The 24762-nt window shown below is 45.7% G+C and overlaps 1 protein-coding gene across 1 annotated transcript in view; it reads right to left on the reverse strand.

The window, feature by feature from the left end:
• MAPK6 (mitogen-activated protein kinase 6) overlaps positions 1-21519 on the reverse strand; it is a 72438-nt gene extending 50919 nt beyond the window's left edge. The window contains exon 1 of the mRNA XM_054836290.1: positions 21447-21519. The gene's annotated coding sequence lies outside the window, so the exon portion shown is untranslated. The remainder of the gene's footprint in view (positions 1-21446) is intronic.
• Positions 21520-24762: the final 3243 nt, after the last annotated feature.

A 24762-nucleotide genomic window follows, 5' to 3' on the forward strand; every position in this document is an offset into this window, starting at 1 on the left:
TGCACGTACCATGAAGATCGCATTCCCTGCAGCAGAAAGGCAGGCGTCCAGCCCCAGGCTGCTCCTGCCTCTCGCCAGCCCTTCTGGCTGCAGATTCGGCCCGTTCCTTCTTGTGTTATTAGCCACAGACTTGGGGAGCAGGTCCTTTTGTATGGCCCTGCCTTCACACTTGAAGCCTGTTCTCTCCCTCTTTAATTCTTTGTCATTTAGGCTAGATAACCCTTATTTCAGTTGTTCCATACAGAATGTGATGAGGAGGAGTAATGCTGCTATTACTTTTGCTGGGGTTTGCTGCTATTATTTTTGCTGCTCTTCTCTGGTGTGATCCACCACTTTCCTCAACTAGAGCATGCAAAACCCAGACGCGGAGTTTCAGCTATAGCCGCACCTCTGCTGAACATGGCTGGAGAATCACTTGCCTGGGTCTTACCAGCTACACGGCAGTTTATCTGAGCCAGCGTGACAGTCCCCTTGCATAGTCCCCCGCTATGAAATGCAAACACACAGTTTCACTGCAACTAGGCAAGGCAAAGGCAGTTGGGAACTCAGGGAGGCAAGTGCAAGGGATGCTTCCTGATTGTATCCCCATTTCTCTCTGTGCCCATTTCTACATGGCAGGGGAAGAGAAGGTTTGAAAAGTATTTCCCTTTGCAAGCCACCAGGTCCTGAAAGCCCCCCCGGCAAACACAGCCCCAGCACAGTTGCCTGCGCCGAGCAGAGGGCAGCAATGGCTGCAGCTGCAAACAATGTTTGGAGGCAGCAGAGCCCACATGCATTTAACAGACAAAACCTTAACAGACTAAGCACGCAGCGTGGGTTGACACAGCTGCCACCCTCTTGCTGTCTCTCTGCTTTCCACAAAAATGCACAGTTTGTGCTTTGCTGCCCGGGGCGGAGGAGATGCATTGCTGGCTGAGCTATACGCCTTCCCTTGCCTCAGTAGAGCTGCCCCAGAGCAAAGGGTCAAGGTTTAACCTGCCCCTCTCCGGCTCCCCTCGCTGCCCAGGGGCAGAACTTGCTCTCCCCAGTTAACACCGCTCACCAGCGCTGGTTCGACACAACTGGTACGCAGCCAGCTTCACAGATGGCCACGGAGTGGAGTTTTCAATACAAGAAAGAGTTGAAACAACAAAAACCCTGCAGAGGCTGATTCAGCTCATGAACCTGCATCCCATTAAGCAAGTCATTTTTTCCAGTTGTTCAGCGCAGGAACCACGCGGTCGGGTACGGCTTCCCGGGCAGCGGCCGGCCGTGCTGAATCACCTCTCCAAACTGGACCGAGGTTGTTCCTTCTACACTAGGAAACAAGTCCTTGTAAAAACAAGTCCTTGTGACAAGGGCTTCCAGCCAACTTTATACTGAAGCCCCACTGGCAATCCCATGTGTTTCATCCACTAGCGGCCCTCTCAAGAGCATGCTACTGCATTTTGGGAGTGATTCTGGCCAACGGAGACCTGCCCAATGCAAAAAGGAGGGAGTTTCTTAACGTTCCCAGCTGGCACCTCCCAACATCTTGCAGGCACTGTGCATGGTCCAGAAAACAACGGAGGTGTCTGTGATGCTTTGTGGGGTACAAGGGGCAGCACAGCTCCCGAGGACTCGAAAGGAGGCAGGCACCGTCTCCGGCTCTTGCACACAGAGCATTACAATCCAGAGCCAGGGCAGACAGATTAAAACCACCTTTCCCTCTTTTGTATCATGGCCTGGACTTACACTGTCTCGCAGACAACTTCACACAAATCTGGTCCCTTTGAGATACTCAGAGTACTAAAAGTTCTCAAAACCTAGTAAACCTACAGCTAGTGGAACAGCTCTACAACTGGTTTTCTTCTTGATCACTGCTGTTCATGAAGTGATGCAGTCTCCAGACAGGATGTGGTTTGTGCCATTCTGCATGTCATCCACAGAAGATGCATGACTGAAACAGTCATCAGCTGGGAGATTTCAAGCAGGACTTTAAAAAAAAAAAAACAATCCCTCAACTTTTTTTTTTTTTCTAAGGTGGGTAGATATCCCCAGGGATTCGCAAAGATCCTATAGTAAATTAGGAATGAAACTCTTATCCAAAAGGATAGGTGACAGGAACTGAATGTAACTGCATCTTTCTGGGATTGGCTGCCTTTGAAAATATGTCCTTTAGTCATTTAGTTCAAGCCACAGTTGCTTTTAATTTAGCTTGGGAGGCTCTAACTCAAGGAACAGCTCGTAATTACTACTGACATATATACTGCTCTCTGAAGTAAGACACACTGAATTGTGAGTTTTAGTAACAATAGGATAAATATTAACTGGCTAACCATTTTGCAATTGTTAAGCAAAGTCTAGAGATATGGGAGTTTGCTTAACAAAATAGTTCAGAGGAGTTTGCCGTAGCTCTGGACATACTTTCAAGTAAAAGTCATAACCAGGTTGTGCTGGAATCACATGAAGATGATGGTAGAATTACCAAACTGTTTGAGGATTTGACCTCTGGAGCAGACTGATGAATGGTTTTGGATTGAAAATGAAGGCTCTTATCCACTGTGCAGACACCTACTTGTTGGAAACATGAGGAGTCATGTAACTGATAACACCAAATCTGATAAAGATCACAGAGCTGATCCAGAGAAACAGACAGATGCAGGATCCTTCCTGTGTTCTGACACAGTGTCAAATGTTGACCATGAAGCTTTGGATGACCGTTGGGTGTTTTACCAACTACTAACCTTTATAGAAGCCCAGTACGTCCCGCTCACTTTCATGGGGCTCAACCTCTATACCTAGAGATTTCTGCTGCCTTTTTTCTATTTTCTTTTACAGTTGACAGTTATCAAAAGATAACTTATTTAACAGTATGAAGCAATGAGCACCCAGCATAATGAAAGTTATAGGCGTTTCTGTACTGCTTACAGGTAGAACTTCCCTGAAGGCACCATCAACAGCCTGGTGCTGCACTCATGCACACACGTTCACTTGTCATTGCCTTCCCTGGCAACCGTGCAGTATCCATGCCACGTCAAAAAATTGTCCTTAGCTCCTCATTAAACGCTGTGTTTGGCTGCATTTTGGTTTTGCCAGTTTACAGTGTCTTGAATTTGGATGAATGAGTATCACATTACAGGCTAGCATCTGGTCTAGATAATCTGAAGCCAAAGCAGCACTAATCTTGCACCGAATCCATGTCAACACGCTTACTCATGTCTCCTGGGTTAGGGAATGCGGGCTTTCCCTTCAGCCTGAGGTTGGACCAAAAATACCAAAGAGACGCTGGCAGAAACTGCAATTATAAATGAAGACATCACGAAACCAGCCCTGCATAAAACCAAGATCATGTTCCAGCCTTTAGCTGGTTTCTGCGTTAGAATTACTGAGTAAAACAAGTACAAAATTTACCAGTATCATTGGGAAACATTACCTTTGTTTCATGCCCCTACCACAAACCATTATAATGAAGCTAGACAGTGTTACAGTAAAACAAAACTTGGCAAGCCATACACACCCAGGATTTTTTACTTAAAGAAATTTAAAACTTGGTTTTACAAATTTCCTGGTACAGGATAGGACGTTTTTAGCCCACATAAAACCACACATTTTCATTAGCTATGAACTACATAATGTTTAAACACTGACATAAAAACTGAATCACCTCAGATATTTTTCTTCCTTCGGGCTAAGTATGTATTTTGGAGACGGTCCATTGACTATCCGGTAAACAGTATACTTCACAAAATGGCCCGTTTCCTCCCCGTGCAGCCAGACCATTTAAAGGAGATGTTCATTCGCTTCCTGTAAGTAACGTTTGTGGAGGAATTTTCCACTGTGAAGCAGGTCAAGAGCCAGCAAACAGCCCTGGAGCTCTGTGCAAAACCCACGTGGTGGAGCAAGTCAGGGAGAGCCCACACCGAAGCAGTGGAGATGGGGAGGCTGGAACGGCAGCGCCTGGCCAGCACTGGCCAGGTAAGTTTTGCTTAACAGGAGGCAGTAGGAAAAGTGTAACAAAAAGGTATTAAGAGAATCATGTTTTTTCCTAAAGCCCAAAGGCACCAGACTATATAATTGCAGAGTACCCCTATGGCAGCAGGCTTTGAGACCTGAATCCCAAAAACACACAGCGTCTGCTGCCCAGTGCTGTTACACCAAGCAGACGGTCACTGCTCTCGCCTCCCGGGTCCCGTTTACTCTGTGGGGCCATTTGCACCCATGAGTTTCTGCTGGGTTAGGTTCACATCAAAGAAGAAAACAACAAACAACTCAAATCCTTCCAGCTTTCAAGTGTTACAATACTAACAAGCGAGGACTTCCAGCACCAGAGCAGAGGCTATGGTCTTAACAGCACTCTTTAAGAAGAAGAGAACCATCATAGTGTGTCAGACTGGATCAGAGCAACAGTCAATCTAGCCTAATCCTGTTTCTGACATTGGCCAATACAGGACATCAAGAGCAGGAGAAGAGGATGAAATCAGGAGGAATTCAGTGGCAGGTTTCATCATGCCCTTGGAGATGATGGAGAAGACCAGGACTGGACCACGGACAAAGGGACATGACAAAAGACCGCTTTCTGTGGAGCTGGTCACATCCTCCATTTTCACCTTGCCTGTATCCAACGGTCTTTTTGTCACAGACAGCAAGGCACCTGCAGCTCACTTTCCTTGTCTCTTTGAGGCATAATGTGTCTCACAGCACCAGTGTGTCTGGGAGGTACCTATCTACTGAGAATGCACTTGTACAGATTGCAAAAGCGCAAAATGCCTGATATACCAAACACACCAGATTTAATACCTATAGCCTGTCTGCTGGAAAGGTACAAGAGGTCCAAAGCAGCCAGAAAACACTGAAACCCAGGTGAGCACTTGCATATCCTGAATTTCCAGACATCCAGGAATCCCAACAAATGTGCAAAATGTCCAGCTTCCCCTTGGGTAAAACTTGTAGGTGGAAGAAAGGACACGTCTAGAAGGAAGTCTCCTGCTTAGAGCGGGGATGGAATCTCGTTATTAGACCTGACTGAAAAATGCCCAGCAGACATTGAACAATGTGACTTCATAGCTCTCTGCCCATTTGTGAGAACGTTTTGACAAAACGAGTGAAATGAGCTAAGACTTCTAAGACTTCAAGCCAATCAGAGGTACTGGGAAGAGTGACAAGTGGGTGCTATTGTGAGAAAGCTTAGCAGCACTGCAAAATCCAACAGTACTCCTAAATTGCAGATGGAATTGGACAATTACAGCTTTGTACTTTCAACCAAGGACACCACACCTTGTCTTAAGACTCTTCAGAATGCTTTCTTCTGTCCCCAAGAATGCTCTTTGTCTGCTGCGGCAGCTGGTTTTCCTCCATGAGCTGCTCTCATGCAAGCTGTAGCCTCACTGGGGGCTGTGATGTGGTCAAACATAATGAACAGCCACAGCAGTCTCTCATTGTGATCTGACCGGCGTTTGGGCGAAGATCTCCATAACAGTTCAGCTAGTGGCTGATGGGGATGCTAGAAAGTAACACGGCTTCTAGAGTCACTGATGTGAGAAGGAGCTGGTAGGTACTTTTACAGCATTTTGAGGAGGTGAATGCTGACTATTAAAGTCAAACTTTTCTGAAGAAACATAATGTAAATAAAGATAAGCCGTCGTATAATGAAAGACAAGAAAGCAGCAATCTTAAAAACTACTTGTGTTCAGCTGTAGACACTGTTGAACATCAAAGCTCTTTTGCAGTTTTGTTGTCTCAAACCCAGAGAGGTGAATAATATGTTGTGCTACAGCTGTTTGTTCTTTAGGACAAACATGGGATATTATATTTTCATTTAAAGATATAATCTTATGAGGTGTTACTTACAAGGACAAGGCATGCATAGTAAAGAAAGCCATATGTTACACATAAAAAATAAAGGAATATAGCTGAAGTGTTAGCAAAGACTTGCATTACTACAAGAAAAAGGACTTAAACCTTGAAGTCATTTCTGAAAGACTCGTAGAAGCATGCATACAGAGAAATGCATCTGATCATTTAGGAATCCTATTCTTGGGCTGTTTCATTACATTTGGCTCCCAACCACCTCTTCACTGCCTTTTCCAAGTATAATTTTTTCTATGTAAAGTATCTTCTGAGTAGCATCCTTCTAGATTTCTTTAAAAATAAACTTCAAGTAACCATGCAAAGCCTCTGAAAGATGTATGCTTTTGGGGATAATCCAGCTTTTTTGATCATCACAGGAGCAAAAGAAGTCATAGTCAAAAGAAAATAAAAACAGAGCCTATCAATGTCTGATTTAGGTAAGAATTAACCAACCTCACATTCACTGCACAGATGAGTTTTCTCACTTCTTTTGTTTAGACCATTGTTGCCTAGCTTATTCACCCATATTGCCTTCTGGAAGAAAGATGACTAATCTGCAATATTTTTACAAAAATGCAGTGTTTACATCGGGCTTCTTGATATGGTCTATGAACCCACAGAATCCAGCTGGATCTCTGCTGTCTGTGACATTTGCCATACATAGTTTGAGACACCTACATCAATAAAAGTAACCTGCAGTTCTCAGCGTCTCGCATGGCCCTAGCTGAGTTGAAGGGCTGTCAGCTGGCATAGCTTCAAAGCACTGTTAGAACAACTTTATACCAAAACATGCTAATTACCACAGTCCGCATCCAAGATTGGCTCTCATTTATTATTATATTGTCAAGGAAAAAACTGTGGCATCCTTAAAGATCTGAAGGAATTCCCAAACTAATCACTGTTGTATATACCCAGTTACATAGCAGAACATTAAAACACTATGATATTTCAAAGCCAAAAAAGAGTAAAAAAAGAAAACCACTAAATCCCTAACATTACAAAAATTCATTATAAGGCATCAAAAGAAGCTTTATTTGATGCCACTTCACTGTCCTCCCACACACCCACTAAGCACGAGCAGCCCCTTCCCTGCCAGCCATTGTCCCACAGCCCAGGCACCACCATTTTCTATGTCCGTCTTAAAACAGCCTCCTCTTGCAGCAGATGGAAAAGCTACGCTACCAACCGCACGGAAGTCAGAGTCCTCCCTATTTTGGCCTACATACCTCCAGAAGAAGCAGCAGCAAGAGCTGGAGAGTCTTGTCTGACTGCAGCACTTGCCATTGACTGCCACATCTCTGGTCTTCCAGCCTCCTTACTCTTCACCAGGTAAGGCTCACGAAGCATACTGCAAGAGGCGCATTTCCCAAAAATACATAAGCTCCACAGTACAGGTAGTTACAACTATATCTCATGTATCACACTTCCACGTGAGGGAAGTGATAGGAAGTAATAGTTCAGATCACTTGTGAAAAATGATGAACTTCCAGATCAGAAATTTCTATTTGTTCTTAAACTTCAACCCAGAACTGCCTCTCTCTCTCAATCACATTTCTATTTGTATTTCTCGTTAGTAACTGGTGCATACTTACAGGCTGACTTTAGTATTCAGTAAGAACAACAACTTTATGCTTTTCACCAGAAGAAAAAAAAATCCATTCACAAAGACTTGGTTCAACCAATCAATCAAGCTATGAAGCATTTCAGCAATTTAATTTAAGACTGTCTTATACTGCTAGCCACATCTTGAAGCCAAAGCCAATGTTGCTTCCGCGGAGGATAGGAGCGTAAGACTGGAAAGCACTCTGTGATCATTCACCTTGATTTCCCCAGGCCACAGGATCTGCTTCACAGTTTCAGTTTGAAAGTTTAAACTTGCATGTGCATTTATCTCTAACACTTACATTGTAACCAGGCTTTACAGCAGATGCCCCCAGCTCTGAGGATGGGTGGAATCAGAAAGTCCAGGCTGGCTTGGTAAACTATCCTAAAGGCTCTTCATGGTGCCTTTGCCTTCAAACAACACAAAAATCACTGGATCTCCCACTTGCTCTCTGAGTAAAAAGTAAAGTGTCTACTCCTGACATTTGGATAGTTTTATAATGGGCAAAGAGGCCTTAGGTAGAGGTTCCACCCTCGTGCTCAGGTATCTGACATCAAAGGGCACTGTCAGAGGACAGCTAATAGGATCCCTGGCCAAGTTCATAAGGCATTCTGTGTTCTCTGCATGCAGGGATCAAGGGTCTCGTGCTCTGCAACTGCCTTTGTCCCATGGCCAAGGCTTTGCTGAGGCAACATAATGCCAGCTATAGCTGTCAAATGTACTATTTGCCCCAAGATAATTCCTTTTGGGGGAGTTATTTGCTGCAGCGCATGGGAACCAGCACTGAGGGAAGACAAAATCTCTCCTATTTATACTGACTTCAGCCCTGACTGTCCACAGCCAAGAATCAAACTTGAGTTGGCAGTTTGGTTGATGACACACAGCTCTAGTCAAAGCACATCGGCTCTCTGCAGGGCTATTAAAAAAAATCCCAAACAGAATTAAATAAAAGCCACCACCATGTCTAACCAGCAAACAAATCAGACAGGATTTGAGTTTCCTCACCAGGGCACAGACATCTGTTATTAGAAAATCCCAACTTCTTAATCAGCTATTTGACCATCCAGGGTTTTTTATTTCAGTGCAGAGAAAAGATTCAGGATATTTTCAAGTCTCCAGATGCGTTTCTGTAAGAAGCGGGACATCCTGCCTGCTTTGTATTTCTGTTTCCCTTTGTATGCTCCAGGTTACACAGATTAGCGTTGCCGGTAGATTATTTGCAATGCTGACTAAAGAGCATCACTGTAGGGACACTGAGAGAAAAAAGATCCTCTGCAGCTGTCAACAGTCATAACATAACCACTCTGGAGTTATTACAGCTTTCAGCATAAGCAGAGCGCAGCAGGAACGCTGCTTGTTCTAACAGACCATGTCCATGGGTAATTATTTATAAAATATGTGGTAGCTCAAGCTGAGGAGTGAAGACTCCACCATTCGTTGACTCCTGTTGAAAATTATCTTACTGATTCTTAAGTCTTCTGCATTTGAGCAGAGACAAACATTAATACAAAGGACTTGTTCCAATGAACTTATTTATGCAAGTGTCTTATTTTATGGTCATTAACTTTCATAAAATTAACACATATACAATTTTAATCTGTGGAATCCAGGCTCCTAAATCCAAGGGGATCCACTCATTGAGAACAAAGCAGAAGTTTAAAAATTACATTAATAAGCAGATGATGAAGCAGCGGAGCTCCAGGCCCCAACCATGCTATGTGGGAAGAAATATGGAAATCCACCATTCTCTTCCCTGGACTGCTTCTAAATGTCTCTGTCTTCCTCTGTTCAGTGACCTTTCCATCCATGTTTACTACCAAGTGAAACAGATTTAAGTATACCTCCTATTAGAACAAGGCAGGAGTGAAACTGATAAAAAAAGTAAGTTTTTCTTTGTTTGTTTGTTTTGTATTTTCAGGTCACCCATCAATGCAGCAAAGTGACTGTGTGAAAATTTATTTTTACTTTAAAACTTAAAATCAGTGAGTAGACTTATTTACAAGGAACATGCAAAGTCCTGTTTCCCTGCATGCTAAAGGAACTTGATAGCAGCAGCCAGGTTCTTTGCACTAATTTTCTTCCTGAGAGCTACCAATTAACCCCAGAGGTTCTCTATCTTTCTTTGGGAAAGTTAATTCAAATGAAGGAATACTACAATTTTAAAGTGAAATAGCTATTTTGGATGAACGCTATAGAGACTGCTGTTCTAGAGCAAAACTGCCTTTGGAAATAAATTAAGCTAATCCACAATAAAAAACCCCAGTCAACCTGGAATATGTTTTTAAGACAAGCTAATCAGAAACAGTTTTAGTGGGACAGCCATTCCAGAATAACTCTTTGAACTCCTGCTACTGCTGTGATTACTTTTCCACTCCCTCTCTCTTTGCTGCTCTGTCTCCTTCAAGCATATACAATAAAAGCGTAAAGAGCACCCAACAAATCCTTTCCACCAACATGCCCTGATTTTCGTGTGGTGGTATGTGTTAGGTAGGGGAATCAACCGCTACTTCATACAGGACTGTAACTGTTTCTGACAACCTTCTCCACGGGCAATGCTATCCAGCCCAGCAGGGTTTCTCTGGAGCCCCAGCAGCAGCACTGTCCCAGCTTTAACAGAAGGAAACAGAGATATCGGAAACTCAATTTAGATAAAGTGACACAACAAATTGACGTCAAACAGGATTAGCACCTTCGTATCTTAGTTCCTCGGTAAATACTTTAGATCAACAAGTGACTTGCCTTAATTCCCGTCCTTCTGAAGATTGGAATTCATTTTTGCTTTCAAATCAACTTTCATGTGAGATATTGAAGCACTTGAGAATAATTCATGATGAAATTAATTTAACACCATATATATCCTGAATAGTAGCATATCTACGTACCAGAATACAGAATGAGGACCCTAACATTAATCTGCTAGTACATGAAAGCACCAGCAACACCAAACCCTAGCTCAGCACATCTTAAAATTGGGCATATCCAGCTGGGCAGGCAGCACACAGTTACCTGAGAACTTCCATACAATCAGTCTTAGAAAAGTTGAGAGCTGAAGCCATGGAGCCAGGTCATCTCGTTAGAAGCTGGAGAGAAAATTGCTCCCCAGGCTTGATAACCCAGAACTGTCCGGGAGAAGGCTGTTAGTGCTACAGACACATGGCTTTTTTCTTGCTTTTTCAATTTCATTCACAAGGTTAAGGATGCTTGTAACTCGTATTTACTATGAGAATATTGTCCAATCACTCCCTACCCAAGTGGTGAAACATTATTCTGTGGATCCAAATTCAACCTTATTAGGAAGAAGCTGGAACAAGTTTCTTATGTAAGGAACTTCCATTGCTACTGTCATTTCACAGAAAATGGGGCAAATTTATTTCTTCTTTTAAAAAACAAATAAACAGAAAAACCCCCACAACCCCAGCCTAAAATCAAAGCAATACCAAATTGAAAAATTTGCTGTGAGTCACCTAAAGCACACCAGGGAATTCCCAGAATTTCTTTGATTAGAGAGTATAATCATGTATTTGCATACAGACACACAAAAGGGACCCAAGCTAGGAAGAAACACTCCCTCTTTCACTTGAACGAACACCAACTATTGATGCATTTCATATGAGCTGTGAGACACAAATGGATCTCAAAAGACTGTGGGCCCATCTGCAAGTTATTTACCCTGCGGAGGGGGTGACTTGCAGGAGCATTTGTTCTTCTGCTGGGGAGAAGAAGAACTCGCAGTACAACCATGTTATAACCCTGTGTTATAATCCCTCAAAACAAAACCAAAAAAAGCCACCAAACTAGGACTTGCAATGAAAATGCTTTAATCTCACCTGTGCATGCCAGAGCAGGCTGGGATGCAGACGGGACACCGCTGAGTTACAACACGGTGCCACGGTGGGGTAAGGCTTGCTGCTGGGAGGAACTCCAAATGCTCCAGCTACTTTCACATTGCAAATACATCACCAGAGCCCAAGGAAAGTGCTGGACAATGGGCTATTAATTTACATCCTGACATGCTGCAGCCAAGCAAGGGACTAGGAGGGCAGTGAAAGCAACCAGAGGGAAGAGTTGCTCAAGGATGACTTGGAGATGTTAAGACTTGAAAGTCCAGAGGGAGCCTTGCCACTGAGCGGCTGGCTGCACAGGGAACTGGAGGAGAAGCTGAGAAAGCCTGGGAGTTAACAAGTTACAGGGCTAAGGCAGAAAACTGAAACAAGCTGCCTGCAACTGAACTTGGTCAGCCCAGTTAAAGCTCAGATGAAGCTAAATCTTAGCTTTAAACTAAGATTTACACTGCTTTTTCTCCCATGTTTCTGAGTCCTCAGAAAGCTTACCCTATTGCACTGTGTTATTTCTTTGATTAACACGGCTTAGCTTGTCTGAAAGCAGGGAAGAAGACCAGTCTAGTTAATTAAAACAACAGTGAAGGCTCATGCAAGACCACATCACATCAGCATTTCTGTCCCAGTGCTCTCATAAAACACAGGAAAGCTGCGCTGACTTTAACAGCCACATGCATTTATCTTGGTTGTAGCTGTATCAGGTTGCTACACGCCACAGCAGAGTGAGGTAGAAGGCAACGTGATGCTTGGTGTCACATTGTACTGCAGTTCAGAGGAAGTCAGCTTCTGTACAGGAGAAAGCAATTAGCTGGGAACAATGGATACGTCCGTAATGGCAGTCTGGGGTGGGAGCGCTGGGCTGGGTCCAGCCGTGGCTGTGAGGGCTGACTGAGTAGGCTCATGGTTGGCTAGCTAGGACAGGAAAAATAAGCTGCCTTATTTTGTTATTTTACCTCTCACAGTGTCTAAATAATATGTCTACTTATTTCAGTTTTCTGCTTAAACACGGTCAAAATTAGAAAAAAATATATTGAAACAGGTACCAGAAGCACACACAGTGAACGAATCAGAGTTGCTAGAGAATATTCTCAGGCACCGATATGACTGGATGCAATGGCAACAGCAAGAGCAGTAATCTCAAAATAGCAATGTTTTACAGGACACGATGCACGAGGGCTCACTTACACGACTGACACCTCTCACTAAAGCACAGCTGCTGGGGTTACGGCAGAAATTTACCTGCAGCAACATAAGGTCTTACCACGGACCGTGTGTATGTATTTAGCCAATTCCCATAACTTGTGTTGAACACCGTGTTGTCCTGATGAACTGGAGTGCTATCTTACCTGACCTAACCAGCACAGAGCCGGTCGAGGTATGCCTGACATACTTAACTTCCAGACTTTACATCTGCTGACTTACCGGAATACTAGTCGTATTTCTTTTGCCTGCTCAGACATGTTACAAATGACTTGCTGCATTTCCTACCACTTCAGACGGGGCTGTAACAGCAAGAGGAGGAACTTAGTAATACCTGGAACCAAAGACTACTCTGTAGTCTCAGTGCAATGCTCCTGATTTGATATATTATCTAAAAAATCATTCACAATGGAGAAATCAGAGATTAAATTATTTCCCTTTTCTTTCTATTTCTAAAGAGCTTCATGTGACTTCATCCCACAATGGCACTCTGTACTTACTAACTGTCACCTCGAAGTACATCATTATGAACTAGATGGATTCAGTGTGACAGTGAGGGAGGCATCGCTAACCCTATTTTACAGAAAGGGAAACCAAATCATGGAGTCATGAGGTCTCTTCCCCAAGGCCATCTGCTGAAAACAGTGACCATTTTCCTGGCAAGAGCGGAGCTCCAAGCACATGCTGCGTCCCAAAGACAATAAAGGAAAAGACATGCTGGCAACCCTGCACGCAAACTGGATGACTCCCTTAGAAAACGTTTTGTCAGAAAACCTCAACAACACGCACTACCCCTGAAGATGCCCCTACTGCAGATGTTTGCAGCAGGCGGAACCACCGCGCTCGGATGGAGGTCAGTGCTGGCGCCGGGCTCCCGAGCGGGCTCTGTCGCACCAGCAAGGCTTGCAGCACAAGGCTCGCTTTGAAGCGCGGATCAAATACAAGCCATGATTGTTCCTGCGGCACTAAACAGGAAGCTTCACTCCAATGGCCGGAAACGAGACGTTAAAGCACAAATTTCAAAACCTGTTGCCACAGGAGAGCCCTCCAACATGTGGCTCTTCAAGCTGTGATACTATTACGGGGCTGTGAAACACTCATCGAGGACCAGTCTTTGTTAGAGAAACTCGCAAGCAACCTTTATAGGAAAATAGTTGCTGCAAACTTTACAAGTCCAGCTGTACATGGAAGTTATATGGCTAAACATATAAACAGTAGCTCCAAAACCAATTAATTTTGGCTGGAGGTGGCTGGGCACTGGAGGCATTTGTCCATGAGCCATATCCAAGCCTCTCGCAGTCCAAGCCAAACACAAGTGTAAAGTTCTCAACAGATGAGTGCCCAGAGAGGATCAGTGCTGTGCTGGTTTAAAGCTACTTCTTCAGCTACTGGTGCGAAGCTGTTTCCAGGTCAAGCCTCACAAAAAAATATTTCTAAAGTGCAGTTTCACCTGAAGAGCCAGGAAACTGGGCTTTACAGCCCCATGCTCCTCTCGCTTGGAAGATGGTACTCCTAATCCCTGAAGCTCTGCTGCCTTATTCCTGTTATCAGGGCTGCCAAGGAGCCCTTGGGGTACAGCCTGCAACTACAGCTCCATACCAGCTTCCCCAATGGCACCTAGGGCTTTTTGAGCTTCTTTAGACCCCCACAACTTCTGTTCCCAGCAGGCACAGCCTTGACAGGAGCACACCTCCTCGCAGTGTCCATGAGGAGCAGACTGCCCAGCTCCTGATGGCGAGCTGTTCCTCATCTAAATCTTTGTGGGGCTCATGTTGCTTCAGAGAGGGGGTGATCTTCACCAGCAGTTTGCAGGGAGGATTGTCAGCCAACAGCCAGTTTTCTGAGGGTGGTTCTCCCAACCCTGGCACAGAGGTCACATCGGGAATGGAAAAGCAGGTGCACGGAACTGAAGCCTGTTCACATCAGCTGAGGTTTGGACCGTGGAAGTGTGCTCAGGTGGTGAAACATAATCAGCTTCAAGTATCTGCATACTGTGAAGTCAGAAGCTGTCTCAGGAGCATCACTCCTGCCTGATGCTTGTCAGTGGGCCACCTCAGGTGCAGTGTTGAGGGGTGAGGAGAACTCTGCAGGCATGCTTTGCTCCCCCCAGGCAGTGCCCTGGAGACAAGTGAATTAACCCAAGCTGTATCTGCAAAAGCTCCACTCCCAGGATTTCTTATAATCTCAAGCATCTGAATAACTAACTGTGTCAAACATTTACATGCAAGACGATCAGCAACACAAGAACTTCTTTCTGATGACAAGGTCATCTGAAGCCACACAAGTTACATCTGTTAGCTAGAAAGCTTGCTGGTCATGTCTGCATGGGGGAAAAAAAGAAGCAAGAATGAGGATGCATTCTGGGAAGGATTACTGAACTGGCAGAGAAGAAAGTGCAATTTAGCGCTAAAAATAACAGTAACACAAGGAGATTCTTGGAGAGATTCTCCAGTTATGCCCATGGGCACTGGAGAGGAATCAAAGAGACAGACTCCTACAGGAGCAAAGCATGCCAACTGCTGAACACTTTACGTAAATTGATCCTATGGGCACAAACACAGTTACTAAATGCTAAAAGTTTGCAAAAATACAAGCTAGAGCGCTTTAAGGCCCACAGGCTGACAACAACCTCTCCAAGACCTACTCAGCATGCCACATAGCCACTAGCACACTGGGTTCACAAACTGGATTCGCGCTGGTGGTCTCAGCAGAGAGGTGACAGGCTAAGAACACCTGCACTGTCCGATGTGCTTCAGGAGGACATCGCCCTGCAGTGTCTCCTCGAACACTGGGCTATATACAGCTGCCACCAACATCTCTGTGGGCTTCCCCTGTGGGTGGAGGAGCGAGGACAGGAACTTCAGTGGTAACGCAAGTGGGACTTTCTGTCATAAGCAATACTCTTAGTCCAAAAGCAAGAATAAACCTGGGCAGGAATCTCCTCTTGGGCCACCAGCTATTAGCAGCAGCTCTCTGTGCTGTTCTCTTTTCCAGCTCCCCATTCATGGGTTGATTTCACACCCTTACTGGGTTATTCTTTGTCCTTCACACAACACAGCTCTGAGTCTGGTGGCTCCTTGCTCTAAGGGAGGTCTTTCCTTTTGTCAGCCTCTGTACAACCCTTTCCAGTGTTCAAATAGGCCAGTGTTTTTCTTAAGCTCTAAACAGAAATGAAAACACAGACAAACTGCCATTTGACCAGTTACGCAAAACAAAACCTCCTTCAGCGAGGTATGATTTGTGGATTAAAGTTTTTTTCCCCTTGAGCTCAGCGCAACCTAAAAATCTCTTCCAGCAGCTTATCACAATTTAGCTAACCCCAATCCTTAAAAGACTTCTCTATCTCAGCACACCAAGGAAGGTCTTTGTCAGAGACTTTCCAAAAGCTCTCGGCAAACCTGCTGCATACAGGGTACAGTACAGGCTTCTGAATTTCACAAAAGTCTGAGATGCCAGAGTGAGAACTGGGGGGTTGGATGTCAGGAGCAGAACAAGCCTGGGCATTATTTAATTTCAAAACACTTTGCCAGTCATCTGGAAACTCATCATGTTGTTCCAGGAGCATGGAAAACAGGGGGCTTCCATCGGAGCACATTGCTGCTCACATCCAGGCTTTGCGTGGTCCTGGAGATGTGGCCACTGCTCCCTTGGGCAGACTGGAACTGGTTAGTGAAACAAAAATGACATAAAACAACTTATAAAATCCCTCCTGATTTCCAGCTGCTTCTTCACAGACTATGCTTCTTTCACCCTCTGAGACATGCATGAACATGAGACTAAACTGTGTGCAGTCCAAGGGATTAATCAAAGGATGCCGTGAATTTGCTGGGAGAAAGCAGACTACATGCCTGCAGTAACAAAGGGTGTAAAGAGATCACTATTAAAGACTGTCACAGGCTGCTTTGGCAATTTTTGTCTATTCATAATAGCTCTGTGTCGTAGCCTTCTGAAAAACCAGAAAAGATTATCATGTGATCTTACCAGTTTCACAAACAAGACCACACTTCTGAAAATACCTGAAAATCTGGATAGGCACACAGACAATTTTCATTATATTCATCTAAAGAGCATGATAAACTCCACAACCAGCAGAAAATGCATCCATGTTAACTTATTTGCAATGGAGATACCTCTTGCTAAACAACCCCAAATTAGCTGCTGCCTAGAGTTCGAGCTCTATGAAAATATACCTATGCCTCCTTGAAAAAGTAGCACATCATATACAAGTACTTATTAGCACACACAGAGTTAAACTCTGTGCACTGCCCTCTTAAACAGAACTGGTTTTGAGATGTATTTGTTTAAACAAGTTAACAGAAATGTCAGGGGCCATTTCACCGACTGCACATGACGACAGCCGCCTTCCTCCTCTATCAGCAGAGAACAATTACACACTGGGAAACAAGGGCTTACTAATATTGAGTCAGAGTAGGAAAATCTGTCCAGAAAATACATGCAAATGAAAGAAAGAAAAGATAGACTTTGCATTCTGTCTTCCCGCTCTTCCTCCTCTCTTCCCTCAAATAATGTGAGCTAAGCAGAGACTGCCTTTCCTACTCCGGCTTGAAAACCCCATGGAAGAATTTGGCACAGCCAGCCTCATCTGTTCCCACAACTCCCACATGGGTCTTGATAGTAAATCGGATGTCTGGATAAAGCCTCGCTAAGGTTAACGACTTCTGGTTATCTCAGGGCAGGATACTGTTTTCCAGGAGTATCAGGAAACAGCACATCCTCCCAAGAATGGGTTTGTGCATAAAGCGCAAGAGCTCTCGGATCTACTCCAAGATGAGAAGCTCCGGACTTTCAATGATGGCATGAGCAAACCATGCTGGCATTTCCCTCCAACCACAAGTCCGACCACAGGGGACGTGGGAGGCTGCCTTCCTTCACCTTCGTAAGGACCCAGGGCCAAAGGGCTCGTTAAGTGTTGCGTGTGATAAGGGCCTTCAAAGAATTCAATTTTCTTTGAGTGTAAGAGCCATCTCTTCAATGTTTAACTGTAAATACTCACTAATAATAGTGCACACCCAGCACCAAAACTGACTGACAAGATTAACTGTGAAACACCAAGTTCTCTCTCATGTACACCCCTCCTTACTGCCTCTCCTCTTTTCCACACCAGAAGTGAATTTGCAAAACTTCCCTGATGTCAGGAGGATCCCCACATTCTCTCCCCCAAGTGGTGCATTCCCACTCCGGCACCTCTTGGAGAAATCACGCCACCGGTGCTCCCTGCCTACAAGCAGCAGGGCAGCCATGGTGCCGGCACCGGCAGGGCCACGCTGCACCATACCCGGACCAGCGGCGGAGGGGACAGAGCCCCCACCTGCGCTCCCTGCGTTAGACCTGGCCCAGCAGGCACCAGCGGTGCTGCGTACAAGGCGCTGACTCAAGCTGAATTTAAGGTCCGTCCCAATAAAGGACATGGCGGCAGTCTAATCGCAGCACCAAAAAGAGATGTTGATGCTTTTTTCTTGAATGTGGATCAGGAAAAGAAGTTGCACCTGAACCTGGCACAGCCGACAGCTCTCCCTGGCCAAAGCCTGCAGCACCACACGCGACAATGCTCTGACTGCCTGGGCACTACTTCGGTACAAACAGAAACCGTAAGGGAAAACAGGGTTATGCCCTACTTCGGAGTTGATTTCCAGTCGTGGCCGTGACACAGCACAGGGCTTCAATGCCAGTGCCTTTGCTTTCTCATCCAGGATCCAGAGGGATCCGTTGCCGTTGGAGAGGCTCTGCAGCATCTCTCCGTATTTCAAATGGACAAGCCCTTCTGAAAACACCAGCAACCTCCTAACCCTCTTTAATTTTTAAGAGCGAGACTTGCTCAAAACAAACTAAGAAGAGCAACACCACTTCTGAAATTTCTGATTACACATTTAACTTTTGGTTTTCAGGAGAGGCTAGAAACCAGGTGAGATGCAATGAGTTATTCTGATATAGTACCACTGCATTTCTTTCAAAAGGCTTAACCCATAAATAACTGAATACTCCCACCTCTTCCAGCCGCACCAGTCCTCCTCTGCCTTCCTCTCCCTCAAGCAAAGATGTCATGCGTAGGTCACTCCTAAAGTCAGGAGACTTCAGCTATTTCTCATTAAGGAAAGTAGAGGGTTCTGCTAAGTCAGAAAAGCTACTGAATTCTGGGAAGTTGCAGTCTCATGTGGCAAACAGACCTGCTTATGTTGTGGCTTTTCTAGATGTGTACTGTAAAACACAGCGCTGACGTGCACAGACACCCCTGGAGTAACAGCAGCCTGCGAAGGCAGCATTGCATGGTCCTCGACGGTTTGGCACTCAGGGCACAGCTGGGCCTCCGGGAACGGGGGGGGTCCTCGTCTCCCTGCCTGGGTAACACCCAGAAAGGCATCCATCGGACTCATACGTTTCACTTTGGGTTCCTCCATTGTGGTAAAATGGCCGTGCAATAAAACATGACCGATCTTACCCACTTAATTCTCCCCTGAGAACTCTCTCTGCTTTTAACAATCTCTCCCTGGTCTCGCCTCCCTCACTGGGCTGTTGTGCCGATTAATTAGTTAATGTTTGCAAGGTGCTTTGAAGATGAAGCGTGCTAAGTACTCAGCATTAAGCACGATTATTATAAAAATACTGCAGGCTCTGGCAAGGCACTTGAGGCAGGCGAGCATTACAAGTCGCTTTATCCTTTTGCCTCAGAAGTACCATCACCCGCAGCATGTTTCAGTTAGCCAGAAACACACGGCACGTCTTGTCTTATAGCTTAATTATAAAACAACGTCTAGTCCCTCCCGTGCTCCGTGGCAGAGCAGAAAGGCCAGCCGTCCTTCACGTTGCACGAAACCCACCGCCATGACAGACCAAACAGCAAACTGCTTCCTGCCAGAGCAAACAATCTCCATAATGCCCCCAAACGTGGGGATGTTAGGTGAGGGGACCCCCTGCGGCAAACAGTCAGGCTGCAGAGGGATTGTGGCAGATGATAAAGAGACCAAAAATAGGCAGAAAAAACAAGTTATGGGAAAATTCAAGAACAGAAAGTGCAGCAGCAGGAGCCAGAAGCGAGGGAGAGCAACCTGAGTCTGGGATCCAGCCGGAGAGCTCCAGCAGGGCTGGCTGCAGCCCCGGAAAGACGCGTTACCCTCCTTAGCCACCTCCCTGGTCCCTCCCGGAAAACGCTACTCCTGGGTCTGCATCTGGGTCAGCTCGGTTCCCCGTTCAGCAGTCAGCTGCCACCAAAGGCAGGTTTACACCAAGACGCTGGCCCAGGAACTGAAGTCCTGAGATGTGGACACATGTCCCCTGCTGCCCCAAAAAGCCCGAGGGATGGCTTGAGGTGACACTGTGCAGCTGCAGCCGCTTGCTCTGTCAGACGGAGTCAGAGCCTGCGCCCCCGGGGAGTGGTGCCGAGCAGAGGGACACGTGCTGGACACTGCCACCACACACCGGGCTGCAGGAGCAACGAGCACTCCTCCCGCTGCCACGAGACCTGGGTGAGGCTGAAGAACGCCAATAGCCCTCTGCCCTCCAGATCTATGCCCTTGTATTTTTTATACATAAAATAGCAAAACACGCAGTTTGGGATTTCCTCAGTAATCAGGGAAATCCATTAAAACCTTTTTCTTCTCCATGCCAGTGCAAGACTGTTGCCTGTTAGTGTTTATATAGTCAGTCCCTCTTTCCTGTGTATTTTCTTTACACTTACTCTCCTAAAAATATTACAGTTGCTATTCTTTATGTACAGCATATACTCCAGAAGGAAACAAGCTGCTAACCAAGCTAGTTAATAGGTACATCTGTTACCCCATCTATACTGAAATGAGCTAGGAAGCTTTTTTTCCAGAACCGTGATGCTGCCAAGATCCCTGAAGCCCTGAGCTGCTTTTCCCCAGCTTGAGCACCAGCCACCGTGCAGCAGAGGCTCGCCCTGGAAGCCCGCTGAATTAGTGACAGGATAAGCAAGGGGAAATTTATTAACAAATGAATTCCTGCTACTACAAACCACTTCCACTGCACTACCAGGGCTTTTAAAGGTTCATGGCAGGATAAGCCATCTCCTTTCATTCCCCAGAGTACAATTGAAGGCTTGATTTCCATGATTGCTGAGCTCTTACTGCAGCTCCCCTTAGCTGCGGCAGAAGCTGCGAGTGTTTAGCTCTTCTGAAACACACCAGTTTGATGTGCGGAGGGGGGCTAAGCACCCCCGCTCCCATCGAAGGCTCAGGATGCATCCAGTAACTTTCCGCTCCTGATGTGAGGAGCAGGTGTGAGTACGTGCTCAGAGAAGCCTGTTACACGCGGTGTCCATGGGCTTTGACGTGGGGCTGCCCAGAGCAGGGACGGAACAGGCTGCACCTGCCGAGGCAGCTTTGACTCCAGCTCTTGCCCTTTGCCTGCAGGTAAAGGCAGCCAGGCGTGGGGAGAGCGTGCCGGGTCTGGGGTACTTTGCGGGGCACTGATCACAGCTTTAGCCTGCACCAGTCCAGAAGACGACTGGAGCAACAAGCTGATGCGCTCATGAAGGGCTGGACCTCCTGAAGTTCTATAGTAGCAGCAATTTTAGCCCTAAATTTAATTGGCAAGAGGAAGATTTGATAGACGTCTGCCCTCAGAAAGTGCTTTAGAGAGACAGCAGATTCTTCAAAGTAATTCTCCCGCATCACCTACAGTTCCTCCTTCTTATCTAAATGCGATATTAGCAACCCAGCTGTTGATGCTCCCCAGGGATTTAATTATTCACAAGAAATCACTGTTTGCTGCAGCCGGCAGACAGTGCTGGATAAGGTCTTCTGGGATCAGACTCCAGGCTGCTTTATGGCTCGACATTAGAAGGAAATCGCATGAAAATCCGTCTTCTTGTACATGATCAGATAAATGCAGTCATCAAGCACAAAGTTGAAAGCTCTTCAGTGAAGAGGAGGTAGCAGGTTTGGGGTTTTTTTGGTTGATTTTTTTTTTCAAATGCTGATATGAACTATTAAGTCAAAACGAAATCATAAAGCACTTACTCAATCTCTAGTGTCTGCCAGACTCATACAGGCTTCTGTGGGAGGTCTGTTTGAACAAGGCTATTTTCAGCTATCCACCTGGAAAAAAAAAAAAGAAAAAAAAGAGAAATAAAGAGGATATTGTTTCAGTATAATCTAGTCCCACCACGTGATGCTGGCTGATCTGTGATAAAATTTCCAGAGCTCAGCAGGTGTTTGGGGAGTGACTGCAGCTGCCCATTCAACACAACAATACACAACCACAAGAGAAAGATGCGGAACAGAGGTCAAAGAAAAAAGAGTGTAGGAAGTTAGGTGTGAAGACGAATGATGAAACTTGATAAAACTTGTGCTAAACATGATTTACAGTAGAGAAATTAACTTCTTCTGGGTGAGGGCAAGTCGGTTGGTCACAGCTACAGGGTACTTCTCCATCCCACTGACAATCACAGGTCTCTGCACAGCCAGATCCGCTGGGACAACGGGCTGAAGATCCCAGGAACCCCAGGTCAGAACACAGCTCACAGCACACTTCGTCACTTATTTCTTCCATATCGTTGCTACTACATTGGGCTTGCGGCAAAGAGGAGAGATTTTATTCCTTCTCTTTCAGAGCTCCTATTGTCACAGAGAAGCTGCAAATCAACAGCGGAACGATGACATAAATTCAAGCAGAACCAATTCTTTGCTGTTTACGTAGCCCAAACACCGACACAGGACAAGGTTTCAGCTTGCTGTCGATACTGAAAAGCCAAGGTCCCCACAACCCAGACCTCTTGGCTGTCAGATGTTTCAGAGCAGCGTACTAAACGTAGTCACGACACTAACTATACCCCATGTACTGTCTGCATAGAGCAAAACCCTGTGTGTAGACCAGCTAGACAGATTTATTTCAGCATGGGTGTCGCGTGTAGGATAAACAATACATGCTTATCCAAAACTGCTACAAAGGCTGCTATACTGCCGAAACTCAGAGTTAACTATAGAGAAATAGGAATTAAAGCAGCAAGGTTGCTAAGGTCTGACAAGTACAGACTAAATGACATTAAGGAGATAACATGGGCTCAAGCTACCAGACAGGAAAGAGGATGGATCAAGAGTGCTTGCATGTACGCTGGCTTCCCCTTCGGAAAATAAGGCGAGCATCGTTTTGCACAACTCCGTCCTGACCCTTCTGGAGAGCGCTTCCCAATACGCAAGCAGAAAGGCTCGTGCAGCCGCGGGCAGGAGGCACAGCCCCACACCGCTCACCCGGGGAGTCAGCCCCCCTTCCTCCACGGGGGATCATCGGAACAAATTATAAACTAAATGCTTCCCAGCAAGACTTTCACATACCAGGAACTTCTTGGTCAAAGGAGCAGCGCAGTAACCTCAAAGTTTTTCCCACAGAAGCTGGGGATTGTGGGTTTATGAAAGTTAGGTCCTTTTACTTTCTGTGCAAGCCGGTTTTAATTCTTGCAAACTCTACCCACTTTATTACTGAAATTGGAGCAGCCTGTTCCAGGGGAAGCACATACTCAGCAGCTCGCCCAGTTTTGCTCCTATAAAAGGAAAGCGCAAAACCAAATCAAAGAAACTCACTTACTACAGAAAGCTGCGCTTGGTCTCTGTATGGATATTAAATACTTTGGAAGACGTCTAAGTAAATTGGTGTGGAAAACTGACAGTTCTAAAATAACTTAAACATTTTATTATTTTTCTCTGAATCCTCAAACTCTTGCGCACTGTTCTATTTTCTAATGTAAGGAAAAAGACATTAAAAAAACTCCCCAGCACGAACGACCCAAAAGAGCTGATGGCCGAGGCTTCTCCAACGAAACCTGCAACATAATGAATGGTCTGACCAGCCCGTACAAACGCTGCACTAGTTGCTGCCGTGACTTGCACATACAAGGACTTTAAACCTGATTGCTACTGTAATGATGAATCATTGCGTAACTGAAGCCTCGCAACTGAAGTATCATTTGCAAAGGGATCACCCTCTGCTGGTTTTTCAGTTCCCTGTTAGTTTTTTCACTGCTGCAACTCTAGTCCCTAGAGAACGACCATAAACACCCCTAAGGTAATGACCTAGCTAAACACGACGGTATTTATAGCACTATTATTCTCCCTTTAGTGCATTTCGGAGCAGAGAGAGAGCAATCAGACCCCTTGAGGATTATATTCTAACATATCTACTATAAATATTTATCGGACTGATTTAATTTTAGCTTTACCTGGGTCTTTCGGGGACACACAGTGGGCCTTAGCTTGGGAAACCAGAGAAACAACATGACCTTCTCACGTTCCAGCCAGTTTCCCCTTACTGTGGCTGGGTTCAGTTACCTGCGCGTCACCTACCTCGTACGGCCTCGCAGCGTCACCGCTTTTCGCAGAATGAACACCAGGACTCGCAGTCCTCGGTGGATGCCGCGTTTATTGCTGAAGTTAATGTTGGAGAAGATAGCGGATTTCATCTTATTTTCATGCCACATAAGACACTTCACCGTGACAATGAAAAGCCTGGCACTGCCCAAGTTAGTATCACTCCAGAGAGGCAATTCTTTTCTGCCTAGTACAGTACATTCTCATGAGAGAAAGATGTTCATTCAGCTACTCAAATAAAAGAAAATAAAATCCTTGGAAGTAAATTGCTAGAACGACAACATACCTTCTGGAGCGTGAGCTTTGACTGTGGATGTCTGCAATGATGTCCTGCCTATGTACTTCACACCTTGTCCTGTACATTTCAGTCTTGCAAGCAGCTCCCTTCTTAGGCACGGTTCCTCAACAGATGTCGGATCCTGCTTAGGAGCCTTCACACCAGCTCGCCTGGCACATCTGTTCGGTCGGAGGGTTTGTGGGAAGGCAGGAGGTTCCTGCCACCGTTCTTCCTCAAACAGCCCCAGGGGCAGCCGCTATTTTAACCCACCACAGCACATCGATTATTGGCACGGTGTGCTGCTCCACTCCACACGTGCTTTGTCCCCAGCGCTTGACTTCAGGCAGCCTTTGGGACTAGCAGAGCCAGCCTAACATAAGGCTGTGGGAGAAGCCAGCAGAACCAGAGGAGAATCACTGCTGCGAGAACTGCCCTTGCTCCAGACACACTGCTGCCTTCAGACAGGGAGACCTGGCACTGCAGGGTGGGACAAGACGGTACCACTGCCCTGAGGATGCTGAGGTAGTCCAGCATGGTCTCCTCGGCTATTAGCAACACATTGACCCTACCAATTAACTGGAATGCTTGACAGATAGTTAAGCATCACTTCACTGGCAGGAGAAAAGACCAAGAAGGATTGCGATGAACCGTGAAAGTAAGCAGGATTTGAACAGCCTCAGATCTGCATCGCTGCAG

This window comes from Grus americana, chromosome 10, assembly GCF_028858705.1.
Source record: "Grus americana isolate bGruAme1 chromosome 10, bGruAme1.mat, whole genome shotgun sequence".
Classification (NCBI taxonomy): domain Eukaryota; kingdom Metazoa; phylum Chordata; class Aves; order Gruiformes; family Gruidae; genus Grus; species Grus americana.